The sequence below is a fragment of the Dama dama genome, chromosome 28 (genome assembly GCF_033118175.1).
Source record: "Dama dama isolate Ldn47 chromosome 28, ASM3311817v1, whole genome shotgun sequence".
In the NCBI taxonomy this organism is placed as follows: domain Eukaryota; kingdom Metazoa; phylum Chordata; class Mammalia; order Artiodactyla; family Cervidae; genus Dama; species Dama dama.
The window spans coordinates 10,733,393-10,747,655 of NC_083708.1; positions in this window are offsets into that span (position 1 = coordinate 10,733,393).

The following is a 14,263-nucleotide window of genomic DNA, read 5'->3' on the forward strand; positions in this document are numbered from 1 at the left end:
GAAATTTAGAAAGATGGTAACGATGACCCTATATACGAGACAGCAAAAGAGACACAGATGTATAGAACGGACTTTTAGACTCTGTGGGAGAAGGCGAGGGTGGGATGATTTGAGAGAATAGCATTGAAACATGTACATTATCATATTTGAAACAGATCGCCAGTCCAGGTTCGAAGCATGAGACAGGGTGCTCAGGGCTGGTGCACTGGGATGACCCAGAGGGATGGGATGGGGGGAGGTGGGGGGGGGTTCAGGATGGGGAACACGTGTGCACCCGTGGCTGATTCATGTCAGTGTAGGGCAAAACCACTACACTATTGTAAAGTAATTAGACTCCAGTAAAAACAAAACAAAACAAAACAAAACAGTGGATTTCGAGGGAAGGACCCAGGAGGAAATCCTTGTGATTGGACATCAGTGGGGATGGTCTCTGTTACTTTGACTTTTATGCCATTCAGCGCCCTCAACGGCTTCCTGTTGGTTTTTAGGAGGAGCCTAGGGCCTGCCATTCTAGGACCTCAGCCAGCTGAGCCCTGTTTACCTTTTCAGACCCTATTCTGATTCCAGGGCTCACTAGCAGGGAGATGCTCTCCAACCCACCTGATCCGAGCATTTTGCGAATCCAGCTCACTGAACATGTGTAAGTGTCTAGGAGGCACTGAGGGGCTCACGGCTGAGTGACCCGCCCTGGAGCATCAGCTGGGCAGTGGGGGAGCCAGAACTGGGACCCAGCCTGACCCTGGAGTCTGGGCTCTTCCTGGTCACATCTCTGCAGCTGTGCTTTCCTTGCATGGATGGTGGTCCTCCCTCCTTTCTGCCTTTGGAAGCCCCCTGGTCCTTGACAGCTGAAACCAGGTTCCATGTCCTTCAGCAAGCCTCCGAGGTCAGCTGTCTCCCAGCCTTCCATTCTTCCTTGGATTGTAGAGACGTACAGTGGGCCTGGGTCACCTGGGCCCGGTCACTCATGCTCTCATAGAGCAGCACGTCTACACGTGTGTGTTTCTCCTCAAACCTAGGCATGCTCCAGTTGAAGGGAGGCCAGCACCTTATTCTAAAACAAGGAGCTTTCACTTTTGGCAGAATGGAGGACGAGGAGACCAGGACTCCAGAGGATGGGTCTTTGTCTGTGTCACCTATTGGGTGCCCACTGCCCCCTCTGCATTGTGTTCAGAATTCATGGATGTGAAGTGTGGTTGGAGCTGGGATGATTCTGGCTGCCGTGGCTCCATTTCTACTATTTATTCAAATGAAAGTTTAGTATGCATTCCAGATTCAAAATAAGTGCAGATTGACAATGTGAATACTAGAAATGACAGGTAATTTTAGAAACGACAAGAGCAGCAGTGGGGCCTGGAAATACTTCCCTACACTCCTTTCCCAGGGAGAAATTGTACTTTTACAGCAGTGGCCAGTGGCCACCATAACAATATTAATTATAATTTTGCAGGCTTGAATATAAATGAAAAACATACATGCCTGTGGACATACAGATTTCCAGTGGTTTTTCTGCAGTGAAAATGGAGAGAGTTGAAATACACAAAGACAGCATCTCTTGCCCATTTCCTGCCTGACATTTTTGGTCCAAAAGCCAGAAATGTATGTGCCTGGTGTGTTGGTGGGTCCCGTTTGCTTCCTTTATTCTTTGCATCAGCATTTCCTGGGTTTGAGGGTGGGGAAGGCAGCCCTGGGAGGTGGCAGTGAACTTGGGATGATGCTTTTCTCACAAAGTGTTGGTCGCTGTCTGCATCTCAGCCTTTCCTGGCTAAAAGTATTATGCCACATCTGATGAGAGTAATAGAGGCATTAATGACCATCGACTCCCAAATCCATCCTAAAGGAAATCAACTCTGAATGTTCATTGGAAGGACTGATGCTGAAGCTGAAGCTTCAGTACTTTGGCCACCTGATGCGAAGAGCTGACACATTGGAAAAGACCCTGATGCTGGGAAAGATTGAAGGTGGGAGGAGAAGGAAGGGACAGAAGATGAGATGGTTGGAAGGCATCACCAACTCAATGGACATGAGTTTGAGCAAACTCTGGAAGATGGTGAAGGAGAGGGAAGCCTGGCGTGCTGCAGTTCATGGGGTTGCAAAGAGTCAGACACGACTCAGCAACTGAACAACAGCAACTCCCTTGCACAGGCAGTGGGTGGTGGGGTGAGGACTATAGCATATGCTCCAGGCCTGGTCTCTGAGCCCCGTTCTCTTCCTCCTTCACTGGAGACCCTGAAGCTGGGATGCTCAGGTCACCTCGGTCAGGCCCACCCATCCCCTGGGGCCCAGGAGTAGCTGCTGCAGTCAACTACCAGTTTGCCAAGAAATGACTCTCGCCCTGGGACTCACAAATGCATGGTGAAAATGCCTTTCCTCCACAATGTTTGATCATGTCTCTTTTCCTCTGCCTCTCTAGTAGCTCCTTTCAACTTGTGTCACCTCCTAGGTAGAATAAACTCCTTGAGTGCAGGATCTGAACTTCCTGGTTTCCCCTCCCCTTCATGGGACGGGCTGTCTCTCTCGAGAATAGCCTGGCAGACATGTGTGATGGGACATGTGTCATCCCCATGTGTGAATTTCAAGTAGCATCAATAGGGGAAGAGAATTTTTTTAACTTTCCGCATATTTGATGTGCTGTGCTTAGTCGCTCAATGGTGTCTGACTCTTTGTGACCCATTGGATTGTAGCCTGCCAGGCTCCCCAGTCCATGGGGTTTTCCCAGCAAGAATACTGGAGTGGGTTGACATTCCTCCTCGAGGGGATCTTCCTGATCCAGGAATTGAACCTGCATTTCCTGTGTCTCCTGCATTGCAGATGAATTCTTTACCTGCTGAGCCTATAGGAAATGCAATGATTTTGAAAGGTCTTAAAATTTTTTTTTTTTGGTAAGAATGATTTTCTTTTTTTTGGTCAAGATTGCTGACTTCAGGAAGGAACTCAGCCATTCTGACAAAAAGACGTTTCCCACTTGTTACTGGGTGTGTGTATGTATGTCGTGGGTGGGGAGTGAAGTTGGGAATTTATTTCATCATTTCCCATTAATTTAAAATTTTATTTATTATAAAATTATGTTAAAATTAATTAACATTAATTAAAATTTAAAATTATCCTTTATCTTTCTTCTATGGGCTTGCCGGTGGCTCAGCGGTAAAGAATCCACCTGCAATGCAGGAGCTGCAGGAGACATGAGTTCAATCCTTGGGTGGAGAAGATCCCCTGGAGGAGTGCATGGCAACCCACTCCAGTATTCTTGCCTGGAAAAATTCCATGAACAGAGGTGTCTGGTGGGCTATAGTCCACGTGGTCTCAATGAGTCGGACATGACTGAAGCAACTCAGCAGCAGCAGCAACAGCATCTTTATTCTATATAAATTTTAACTGGATACAGAGAAAATTTCTTGGAAGCAACAGGCATACCTATTACAAAAATGGCAAATTGCTATATAATCCAGACCTTCTCAAACCTTTCTGCTGATGTGATCCACTTGTCAGTTCAGTTCAGTTCAGTCTCTCAGTTGTGTCTGACTCTTTGCAACCCCATGGACTGCAGCATGCCAGGCTTCCCTGGCCATCACCAACTCCTTTGACCCACTTGAGATCTTGTTAAAAAGCAGTTTGGGGTCAGTGGAGCCAGCACAGAGCCCATGATTCTGCTTTCCTAACGAGCTCTGGGTGATGCTCCACTTGAGTAGTAAGAAACCACACACAAGCTAGTGTAACTCTTTACTTTAGAAAAGGTTTCATAATATGGCAGCCTTAGTGCTTTTTTTTTTTAGCCCACCTATGGTGGGCTCTGCATAGATGGTAACAGGCCCCCTTCCCAGGTTCCTGGGAGGATAAAGTGACGTCAGGCCCTGCTCTGCCCTTCATGCCCTGTGGGTCAAGATGGCAGAGACTCCGGGATCCCTCCAGAAACTCAGACACGAGGCTGCCTGGGTGGATGGAGTCAACTGTGCTTCAGTAAGATGCTGTGGGGTGTTTGGGAAGCACAGTGATGTTTGGGGAGCACGGACACAGTGCAGATGGAGTAACCGGTGCATGGGAAATGAGCCACTATCCTCTGAGGCTTAAACCCTTCTGAGTTCCTTCATTTTCTGTTCACAGGTGAGAAGACTCTTCCACAATCGTAGAAGTAGGGTTCCCACCCAGACCTTTTGATTCTGAAGCCTGGGCCCTAACGAGAGCCTCCCCCTCCTTGCAGCCTGCTCTGGCCCCTGGTGCAGGCCCCTGACTGGTCCAAGTCCAGCGGCTCCACTGGGGTCACTCTCAGACCCCGTCCTCCTTTCCCCGGGTGGAACCTCGTGCTTTGTCCCACACTCAGTGTTCCAGTAGGCTTGCTGAACACTGACTAGGTCCTTGGTTGACCTCAGAGGTGTACGTTTCATGCAGGGATTTCTGAACATAAACTTTTTACTCAAAAGAAGCACTCCTGTGGGGGAAATTCTAGACCTTGTAGGATTGGCGAGCATGTGCTTTAGGACATAAGGTGTGTGTATATATGTGTGTGTGTACTATGGGAGTGAAGTATGTGGAGTGTGTGTGGAGTGTATATTAGGTGTGTGCAGTATGTGTGTAGTGTGTATGATGTGTCTGTGTGGAGTGTGTATTTGTGTATTATGTGTGTGGAGTGTGTGTCTGTGGAGTTTATATGGAGTGTATATGTGTAGTGTGTGTGTGTAGTGTGTGTGTGTAGTGTGTGTGTGTACTATGTGTGTGGAGTATGTAGAGTGTGTGTGTTTGTGTGTGGTGTGTGTGTAGTAGGCATGTATAGTATGTATGCATTGTGTGCAGTATATGTGTCTGAGTGATTGTGTAGTATGTGTATGTGGAGTGTGTGTGTAACATGTGTGTGAAATGTGTATATATGTATTATGTGTGTGGAGTGTGTGTCTGTGGAGTTTATATGGAGTGTATATGTGGAGTGCATGCATGTAATGTGTGTGTGTACTATGTGTGTGGAGTATGTGGAGTTTGTGTGTGTGTGGTGTGTGTGTGTAGTAGACATGTGTAGTATGTATGCATTGTGTGCAGTATATGTGTCTGAGATTGTGTAGTATGTGTATGTGGAGTGTGTATGTGTGGAGTATGTGTGTAACATGTATGTGAAGTGTGTATATGTGTGCTATGTGTGTTGTGTGTGTGTGGAGTATATGTATGTGGAGTATGTGTATATATGGAGTGGATATGTGTAGTGTGTGTGTATAGTGTGTGTGTGTATGTGTGTTGTGTGTGTAATGTGTGTGTGAAGTGTGTATTACGTGTGTGGAGTGTGTGTGTGGAGTATATGTATGTGGAGTATGTGTGTATATGGAGTGTGTGTGTGAAGTGTGTGTATAGTGTGTGTGTGGAGTGTGTATGTGTGTAGTGTGTATGTAACATGTGTGTGAAGTGTGTATTATGTGTGTGGAGTGTGTGTGGAATATATGTATGTGTAGTATGTGTGTGTAGTGTGTGTGTGTGTAGTGTGTATGTGTGGAGTATGTATGTAACATGTGTGTGGTGTGTATTATGTGTGTGGAGTGTGTGTGTGGAGTATACATATGTGGATTATGTGTGTATATGGAATGTATATATGTGTAGTGTGTGTATAGTGTGTGTATAGTGTGTATGTGTGTGTGTAATGTGTGTGTGAAGTGTGTATTTTGTGTGTGGAGTATATGTATGTGGATTATATGGAGTGTATATATGTGTAGTATATGTGTATAGTATATATGGAGTGTAGTATATGTGTAGTATGTGTGTGTAGTGTGTGTGTATAGTGTGTGTGTGTAGTGTGTATGTGTACCATGTGCATGGAGTGTGTATACGTGCACATGCATGGCGGCAGCTGTGGAGATGGCTCTTGGATCTCCACATCTCGGCTCATGGTGGAACCTGCTCTGTCTTTTGTGAGTCTGGCCTTGGGAGTCCAGACACTTGGAAAGAAGATGTTTCTTCAGGCAAAGTCAGAGCAGAAATGGATGTGGGGGAATGAAGGGCAGAGAAGACTTTGGTTCTGGGGTCTGATCAGCAATATCCAGGGCATGAAAGACATGGTTTGGGGACCAGCACTGTGGCGAACAGTTGTCCTGAAGACCCCTTTCCCACCCTGATTATGCCATTTTCAATTTTAAATGCAATTTTTGTTTCCAATTTTGCTTTCGAGTTTTCAGAAATAGGCTAATAGGCTGTATGTGCACTGTGTTCCATTTAGCCACATCTCTTGATCTTAATTGCCTTTTAGCTAAACTTGAGGTCCTTTTCAATTTGCTTGTGTTTCTCACCTCGTGGGCACTGATTGATTTTGTTTCGTTTTGCATTTTTGCTAATAGGAATCAAATTGGCTTGCTGATTCTCCTTAGGCCTGTTTTGAGTTGAGCTTCATTTAAAACCGGGGGTTTTACTCAAAGTTTTTGTTTATCCTATAGTTTTGCCTCTTGGATCAAGACTACTTTTCAGATAATGAATTCAGAGCCCAGAGGAAAACAGGTTAGGTCTTCAAGGCTTTCAATCTGCTTTGCCATTGTTGTAATTTTTATTTTGATGTGCCTACTTAAGAGTTCCCAAGCATGTCTTTTGCCTTTTCATACTGTTTATGAGGTTGTCAAAGCAAGAACACTGAGTGGTTTGCATGCCCTTCTCCAGGGGACTACATTTTGTCAGAACTCTGCACCAGGACCCATCCGTCTTGGGTGGTCCTGTCCAGCATGACTCATAGCTTCATTGAGCCACACAAGGCTGTGATCCATGTGCTTCCTATAGTCAAAGTTATGGTTTCTTCAGCAGTCACGTACAGATGTGAGAGGTGGGCCGTACAGAAGGCTGAGTGCCGAAGAATTGATGCTTTCAAATTGTGGTGTGAAGAAGACTCTTGAGGGTCCCTTGGACAGCAAGGAGGTCAAGCTAGTCAATCCTAAAGGAAATCAACCCTGAATATTCATTGGAAGGATTGATGCTGAAGTACCAATAATTTAGCCACCTGATGTGAACAGCCAACTCGTTGGAAAAAACCTTGATGCTGAGAAAGATTGAGGATGGGAGGATAAGGGGGTGACAGAGGATGAGATGGATGGATGGCATCACTGACTCAATGGACACGAGTTTGAGCAAACTCTGGGAAATGGTGAAAGACAGGGAAGCCTGGTGTGCTACCATCCATGGGGTCATATGGTCAGACAGGACTTAGTGACTGAATGACAAGAAGAAGAAACATGTCTTGATGTTGATGATAACATGTGAAGGAAGAGATCATTTTGTAGGTGTATTTGGACAGGTAAGAGGTATGAAAACCAGCTTGCTACCCCTGTCCTAGATTGACTTGGAAAGTCTTTTATTTAGGTCTAAAATTTAATAGTAGGAAAAAAAATCTGCCCTTGGTGAGTGTAAGAGACTTAGGAAAATCTACTGGTTCATATCAAACTATTCTCATTCCAGTAATATCTTGTGTCCATGGATTGACTAGGCCATCATAATGAAGAAATGGAGAGAACCATTTGGAGTGCATTCAAATTCTGAATTAAGGGGCTTAGAGTTTCTTTCTCTGACATGTCTCCCTCTCCAGCCCCCATCAGCGCTTTTCTCCTGTATACATAGACATATACATATATCCCTCTGCCTTTAGTACAAAACATATACATATATCCCTCTGCCTTTAGTACAAAACATATACATATATCCCTCTGCCTTTAGTACAAACTATTTTATAAGCAATTTGAATTTGGAAATCTATGGGAATTACTTTAATGATGTAGTACATTGCGCTTGTACAACAAAATATAAAAAGTGGGAAACGTCACTTGGCATACTATTGTACAGCACACACACAGACTGTGTGCATGTGTTTATTTGTGGTGGGCTGAGTCTCAGTCTGTGGTCTTAGGTGGGCAAGAAACGTAAATTTATACTTTACTACTCAACTTCATGTTTTTCTCCTGTGCTCTCGTCTGCTGGGAACGGTGTTCCGCTGGGTGCAATGTTCTCTGCTGGGTGCAGTGTTGCCATCACCCCTTCCTGGAGTTCTCCTTGCCTCCCACCATGATGCTACTCCATTATCCAAGGTCCTTCTGGCCTCAGAGTGCTGAGTGGCAGAGAGGAATGGTCCCTGGTCCCTGTCTTCCCACTGGAGTCTCAGAGTCTTGGAGCCTCTGGCCTCCTCATGTCTGACCTTCTGCTGCCTGGCACTATCCTTAGGGAGTCTTCTCTGCGCTGTCCATGGTCCTGTTTCCTAGAACCACAACACAGTCACCACCTTGAAACTGACCATTTCTCTTTGCTCCTGGGACTCCTGCTTTCTGTTTTCCTTGTTCCTCCCTCCAAGCTTGGTCTGTAACCCATCTTTATTCACGTTATGCCCCCTCAATCCTCTGCTCTTGGCTCCTGGGGACTGAGGCTGGGGTTTCAGCTGGACGGTCCATTTGCACCCTCCCGAGGCATTGGACCTGGATGTGAACAGGATGGGGAGGGAGTTGGTGGGAAAGCAGAAAAATACCTCAAAGATCAACTCTGTGCCATCCTGGGGTCTACATGTGTGTGTTTCATTCTGCGAGAGTTATTCCAGATCACCATGCTAATGGTTTTTCCTTTAAGTTGCAGGGTCTGCCAGCAACAAGAAATCAACAAGTGTTCACACATCCTTTGTCATGTACTGAATAGCCTATTTGGTAGAAGAGATCCAAATTGTTAGCTGTGCAGTGAAATTACCATTTTATTATAAGTTTCTAAGGACAATTAATTTTAAAAAGATGGCTGGTGAATACAGTGTGAAAAGAAGTAGATTGTTAAGTACCTATGTTAGGCCAAGTTTTTTTCCCTCCTAATAAGGCACTTAAAGTCTTACCTTTTAAATACACTCCTTGATTAATGTGAATTATATGTGCAGCATGACAAATATTTTTCAAAAACAAAGAATTTTCATGGAGGGACTTCAAATCAGAAGTAAATGGATGGGTGTGAAATCCTTTCACTACTATAATAATAGGATAAATTATGTAATACCTCAAGCATCCAAATCTTTTAATGGCTTTTTTGAAATAATAAAAGACTGAAAAAAATCAGTTTTGCCTGTTCTCTCCTTCACTGAGTGTTTGTTTGAAAAATTCCTAGTTCAGTTAATGTTCTCTTGAAAAATAATAGAGGCTGTGTCTGGAAGAAGGGGAGAAGAATGGAATTCTTGTGGTTTTTCTTCTCAGAAGTTGCTATAGTCATTTTGGGGGGAATGCTTTCCCAGTCATTCTTTTTTATTTCAGTGTTCTGATATAACTTATGGTGCTACATCGTCCTTCAGATCTTTATCACAGCTTCAAATCTGATGCACCAGCTTCCATCACGGTTCATTTGTCACTTTGAGGCCCAAATCGCAGCCCCTCTTGATGTCCATGGTGCTTTTCAAACAATCCATGGTGAAGGATCCAGTTTCTAACCCTGAACTTTCTATTCCTGTAGTAATCTCATAGATACAGCAGTTGGCACTGGTGTCCGCCTGCCCTTGGCGTGTTCTGGGGTCCCTCTCGGGGGCCCTCTGTCTCTGCCCGCTCAGAGGACTACTTTCTGAAATGAAGCCCTTGCTCATCGTCTCATAGACCCTGCCCGTAGCATCCGACAGCATTCGGCCTGTGTTCCGGCCGCTCACCCTCTGTGACTCGTCCCCTCCCCAGGAAGCCACGTCTTCAGCGTCCAGTCGGGCAGAGACCTGTGTCCACTACACGCGGCAACTTTGATTTCTGGACGGTCCATAACATTCTGAACCACAAAGCCTGCTCTCGCATTGCCCCATGTTTTCAAATGGATTGCTTATTTTAGTGAATGAATGACTAATGAATTTGAAGTGGAAGAAGCAGGGAATGTTTCCAGTCAGGGAGGAGGAGGGAGGAAGCAGACCGCCGTCTGTACAAAGGGCAGGGCTGGTGGTGTGGAGAGGGGCCGGGATGCTGCTTCTCTTGGGGTCTTCAGGACCGAGTAAGAGTCTGGGCTCCCTTGTAGCTCAGTCGGCAAAGAATTTGCCTGCAATGCAGGGGACCTGGGTTGGATTCCTGGATAGAGAAGATCCCCTGGAGAAGGAAATGGCAACCCACTCCAGTATTCTTGCCTGGAGAATCCCATGGACAGAGGAACCTGGCGGGCTACGGTCCATGGAGTTGCAAGAGTCGGACATGACATAGCGACTACACCACCACCACCACCGAGATTCTGGGGAGCTTCCACCCTTGATTTGAAAAAGTGTGTGTGTGTGTGTGTGTGTGTGTGTGTGTGTGTGTGTGTCTGTGCGCGCAGAGCGGGGCATTTATGAGGATGAGCATGCCAACGTGTGTATCACCTTTTCCTAGCTGAATTTTTATTGAGAAAACTAGATTCCCATCTAGCGGAGAGCAGAGATCAGGGATGCCCCACCCCGCGTGCATCGCCCCCTCTGGGCACATGTTGCACAGCTCCATTCCGGTATCATCCCCAGGACACCGACGTGATTTCAACCCACCAAGTGGACTCAGGTTTCCCCCGTTTTTGTGTGCACTCATTTGTGTGTGTGTGTGTGTGTGTGTGTTTAGTTCTATGCAAGCTCATCACTTGAAGGTTCGTGTGGCCACGATCACAGTCAAGACATGGCACAGTTTCATTGCCACATGGACCCGTCCTGTCGGCCTTTCAAGCCACCCTCACTCTGTTCCTCCAGCCTTCCTACTCCTCAGGCCTGGCCACTGGGTATGTGTCCTCCATTTCCAAATTCGGTCATTTTAAAAATGTTACATAGATGGATGCACTCAGTATGCAACCATCCAGGACTGACTTTTTTTCCTTCAGCGGAAGTTCTAATTGTTATCTATATTGATAGTTATATTGTTATATTCTAATTGTTATCTATATTGTTATTCTAATTGTTATCTATATTGATATTTTGTTATCTATATTGATTGTAATCTGTATTGATAATATCTTTTTATTGCTAAACAGAGGTCCAGGGTATGGATGCATGAGAATTTGTTTAACCATTCACCTGCCAAAGGACGTCTGGACTGATTCACTTTAAAAATGAATTTCACTTTACACACCAGTCATAATGGCTGCTATCCACAAGTCTACAAGCAATAAATGCTGGAGAGGGTGTGGAGAAAAGGGAGCCCTCTTACACTGTTGGTGGGAATGCAAACTAGTACAGCCACTATGGAGAACAGTGTGGAGATTCCTTAAAAAACTGGAAATAGAACTGCCATATGACCCAGCAATCCCACTCCTGGGCATACACACCGAGGAAACCAGATCTGAAAGAGACACGTGCACCCCAATGTTCACCGCAGCACTGTTTATAATAGCCAGGACAGGGAAGCAACCTAGATGCCCATCAGCAGATGTATGAATAAGAAAGCCGTGGTACATATACACAATGGAATATTACTCAGCCATTAAAAAGAATACATTTGAATCAGTTCTAATGAGGTGGATGAAACTGGAGCCTATTATACAGAGTGAAGTAACCCAGAATGAAAAACACCAATACAGTATACTAACGCATATATATGGAATCTAGAAAGATGGCAAGGATAACCCTGTATGCGAGACAGCAAGAGAGACACAGATGTATAGAACAGTCTTTTGGCCTCTCTGGGAGGGGGCGAGGGCAAAATGGGAGAATGACATTGAAACACGTAAATTATCATATGTGAAACGAATCGCCAGTCTAGGTTCGATGCATGATACAGGATGCCTGGGGCCGGTGCACTGGGATGACGCAGGGGGATGGGATGAGGAGGGAGTAGGGAGGGGGTTTAGGATGGGGAACACATGTACACCCGTGGCGGATTCAAGTCAATGTATGGCAAAGCCAATACAATGTTGTAAAGTAAAACAAACAAATAAGTAATTAAAAAATAATAATAAAATAAAAGTGAAAGTGAAAGTTGCTCAGTCAGGTCCGACTCTTTGCCACCCTATGGACTGTAGCCCGCTAGGCTCCTCTGTCCCTGGAATTCTCCAGGCAAGTGTACTGCAGTGGGTTCCCTTCTCCAGGGGATCTTTCCAACCCAGGGATCGAACCCAGCTCTCCTGCACTGCAGGCAGATTCTTTACTGTCTGAGCAACCATGGAAGCCCAAGAATACTGGAAATAAGAAGTCATATAAGTGTACAGGTTTTGTGTGAAAATAATCTTTTATTTCTCTGGGATAAGTGCCAAAGAGTACAACTGCTGGGTCATGAGGTAGCTGCGTGTTTAGCTTAAACTTGCTATTTAATATTGTTTTCCTACTCTATATTTTTGTATTACAATTCAAAGTCCAGTTGCTGGAGCAGTTTTGGCTCTGATAAGAATCCCTGAATAAAATTTTCTTCCCTTCTTAGTCTTTTTGCCTCTTGCAAAATAGTCTTAAAACTTAGATCTCATTTTATACTTAAAGCAAATCTATAAGCTCAATGGCATTTTAAAGGAAAACTGAAACACAGAAATGTCAAGTAACTTGACTATACAGGGAATTAATGTTATGGTTTGAAGGAAATCCCAAGACCCCTAATGTAGAATTTTTTAAGCCATACCTGACAACATATTAATGGTGTATGAAATCAACAAAGATTGTCACAACCAGAAAGTTTTTATAAAGAAAGAGACTAGACTAGAATACAAAATACCATAGTGCATCACACATAATAAAAGTATATATTGTGCAGTCTTTGTGCATTTTTAGGAGACCAGTGCTTTAACCTCTGAGCTATGGAGCCACTTTATATGTATATGTATACACACATATGTATACATATGCAATATGTCTATGTGTGTGTATATATATATATATATATATATATATATATAATGTGCATATGTGTTTAGGCAGAGGGTGAGATGGATGGATGGCATCACCGACTCAATGGACATGAGTGTGAGTAAACTCTGGGAGTTGGTGATGGATAGGGAGGCCTGGCATGCTGCAGTCCATGAGGTCGCAAAGAGTCTGACAAGACTGAGCAACTGAATGGATACACTTATATAATTGGTTGATTGTTAATATTATATGTATAAATTGGTGATGGTTAAAATAGATATATTTCTATAAAATTGAGTGATGGTTAAAAATGCTAGAAACTCTATCCCTATAGCTTAACTTTTCCCATTAAAACCCCCATATAATTACCTTACATTTTCCCTTAATGAGAACTTGCAATACTCCAACTAGAATAGAGGTTTAATTAATAATTCTTGGTTAATATTGGTATGAAGGTAGGTTTGAAAGGAGATCCCTTATCTGATGGGAATTTGTCAAAATGTTATATGTCACTTTATGGAACTTCATTTTCTTTTTCACTTGAGACAGATTATAGAAAAAAAGAGAACTCTACCCAAGTCATTTGATAAAATTCACATTGATAGCAAGACATTCCAAGGGCAATATAAGGAGTTAGAAGTTAGAGGATGTTCCCAAGTTCACACATTTGGAGATGCCCGGAGCCAAGACCCAAGTCCAAATGTCTGACACCCAACAATATTTTTTTCCCTGAGATCTTATCCTGCTTCTCTATGGGGTATTCTTAAAGAGGCATGTGGTGGCTACACTGATTTTGTTATGAGCAGCATGCGCCAGAATTTTTGTACAGAGGTTATTTAAGATGCAACCAAGAAGATGAGGGAACACAGACCGACCATCTGCAGACCTTGGAAGGGCTGCCATGCAGGAAAGGGGACCATGCTTCTGTTTTACAACATGAGGCAGAAGTAAGACTGATGTTTGACAGTGAGGAGAAGGGAAGCAGGTTCATCCTAAGAAAAACATTTCTAAGCAAGCTGTTCGGGAGCAAGAGAACTGCCCGGCATGGTCTTGACTTGGTCACATGGAGAAGTACTCATGAACCCACCAGAAAACCATCCATCCTAGCCATTGGGATACAAAATTCTCAGATTGGACCAAGTGTTCTTTCAGGTCTTTTCCAAATGCAGCTTCCTAGGAATCTACTGCTAAACGACTTTCCCCTCTGTTAGTCATTTATCTCTTCTAATTCTGCCCACATACCAGATTTCCTTGCAATCTGTTTAGAATTAAGGAAAGTATTTCTAATCAAAACCTTAACTACCATGATTTTATTTCAAATAGACATAATTCATCAAGAACTGAGTTTAGGGGATATGCATTTTTTTCCTCATTGTATTTTGAATTGGTTCCTAAATCAATTAGCTCATATTGCAGAATGGAATAGAACAGGAAATGTGTAATTTGGTATTATCAATGTGAAATGGAAATTTGCCTGATCATAAGGCTTCCCTCATACCTCAGTGGTAAAGAATCTGCCTGCAGTGCAGGAGAGCCGGGTTCAATTCC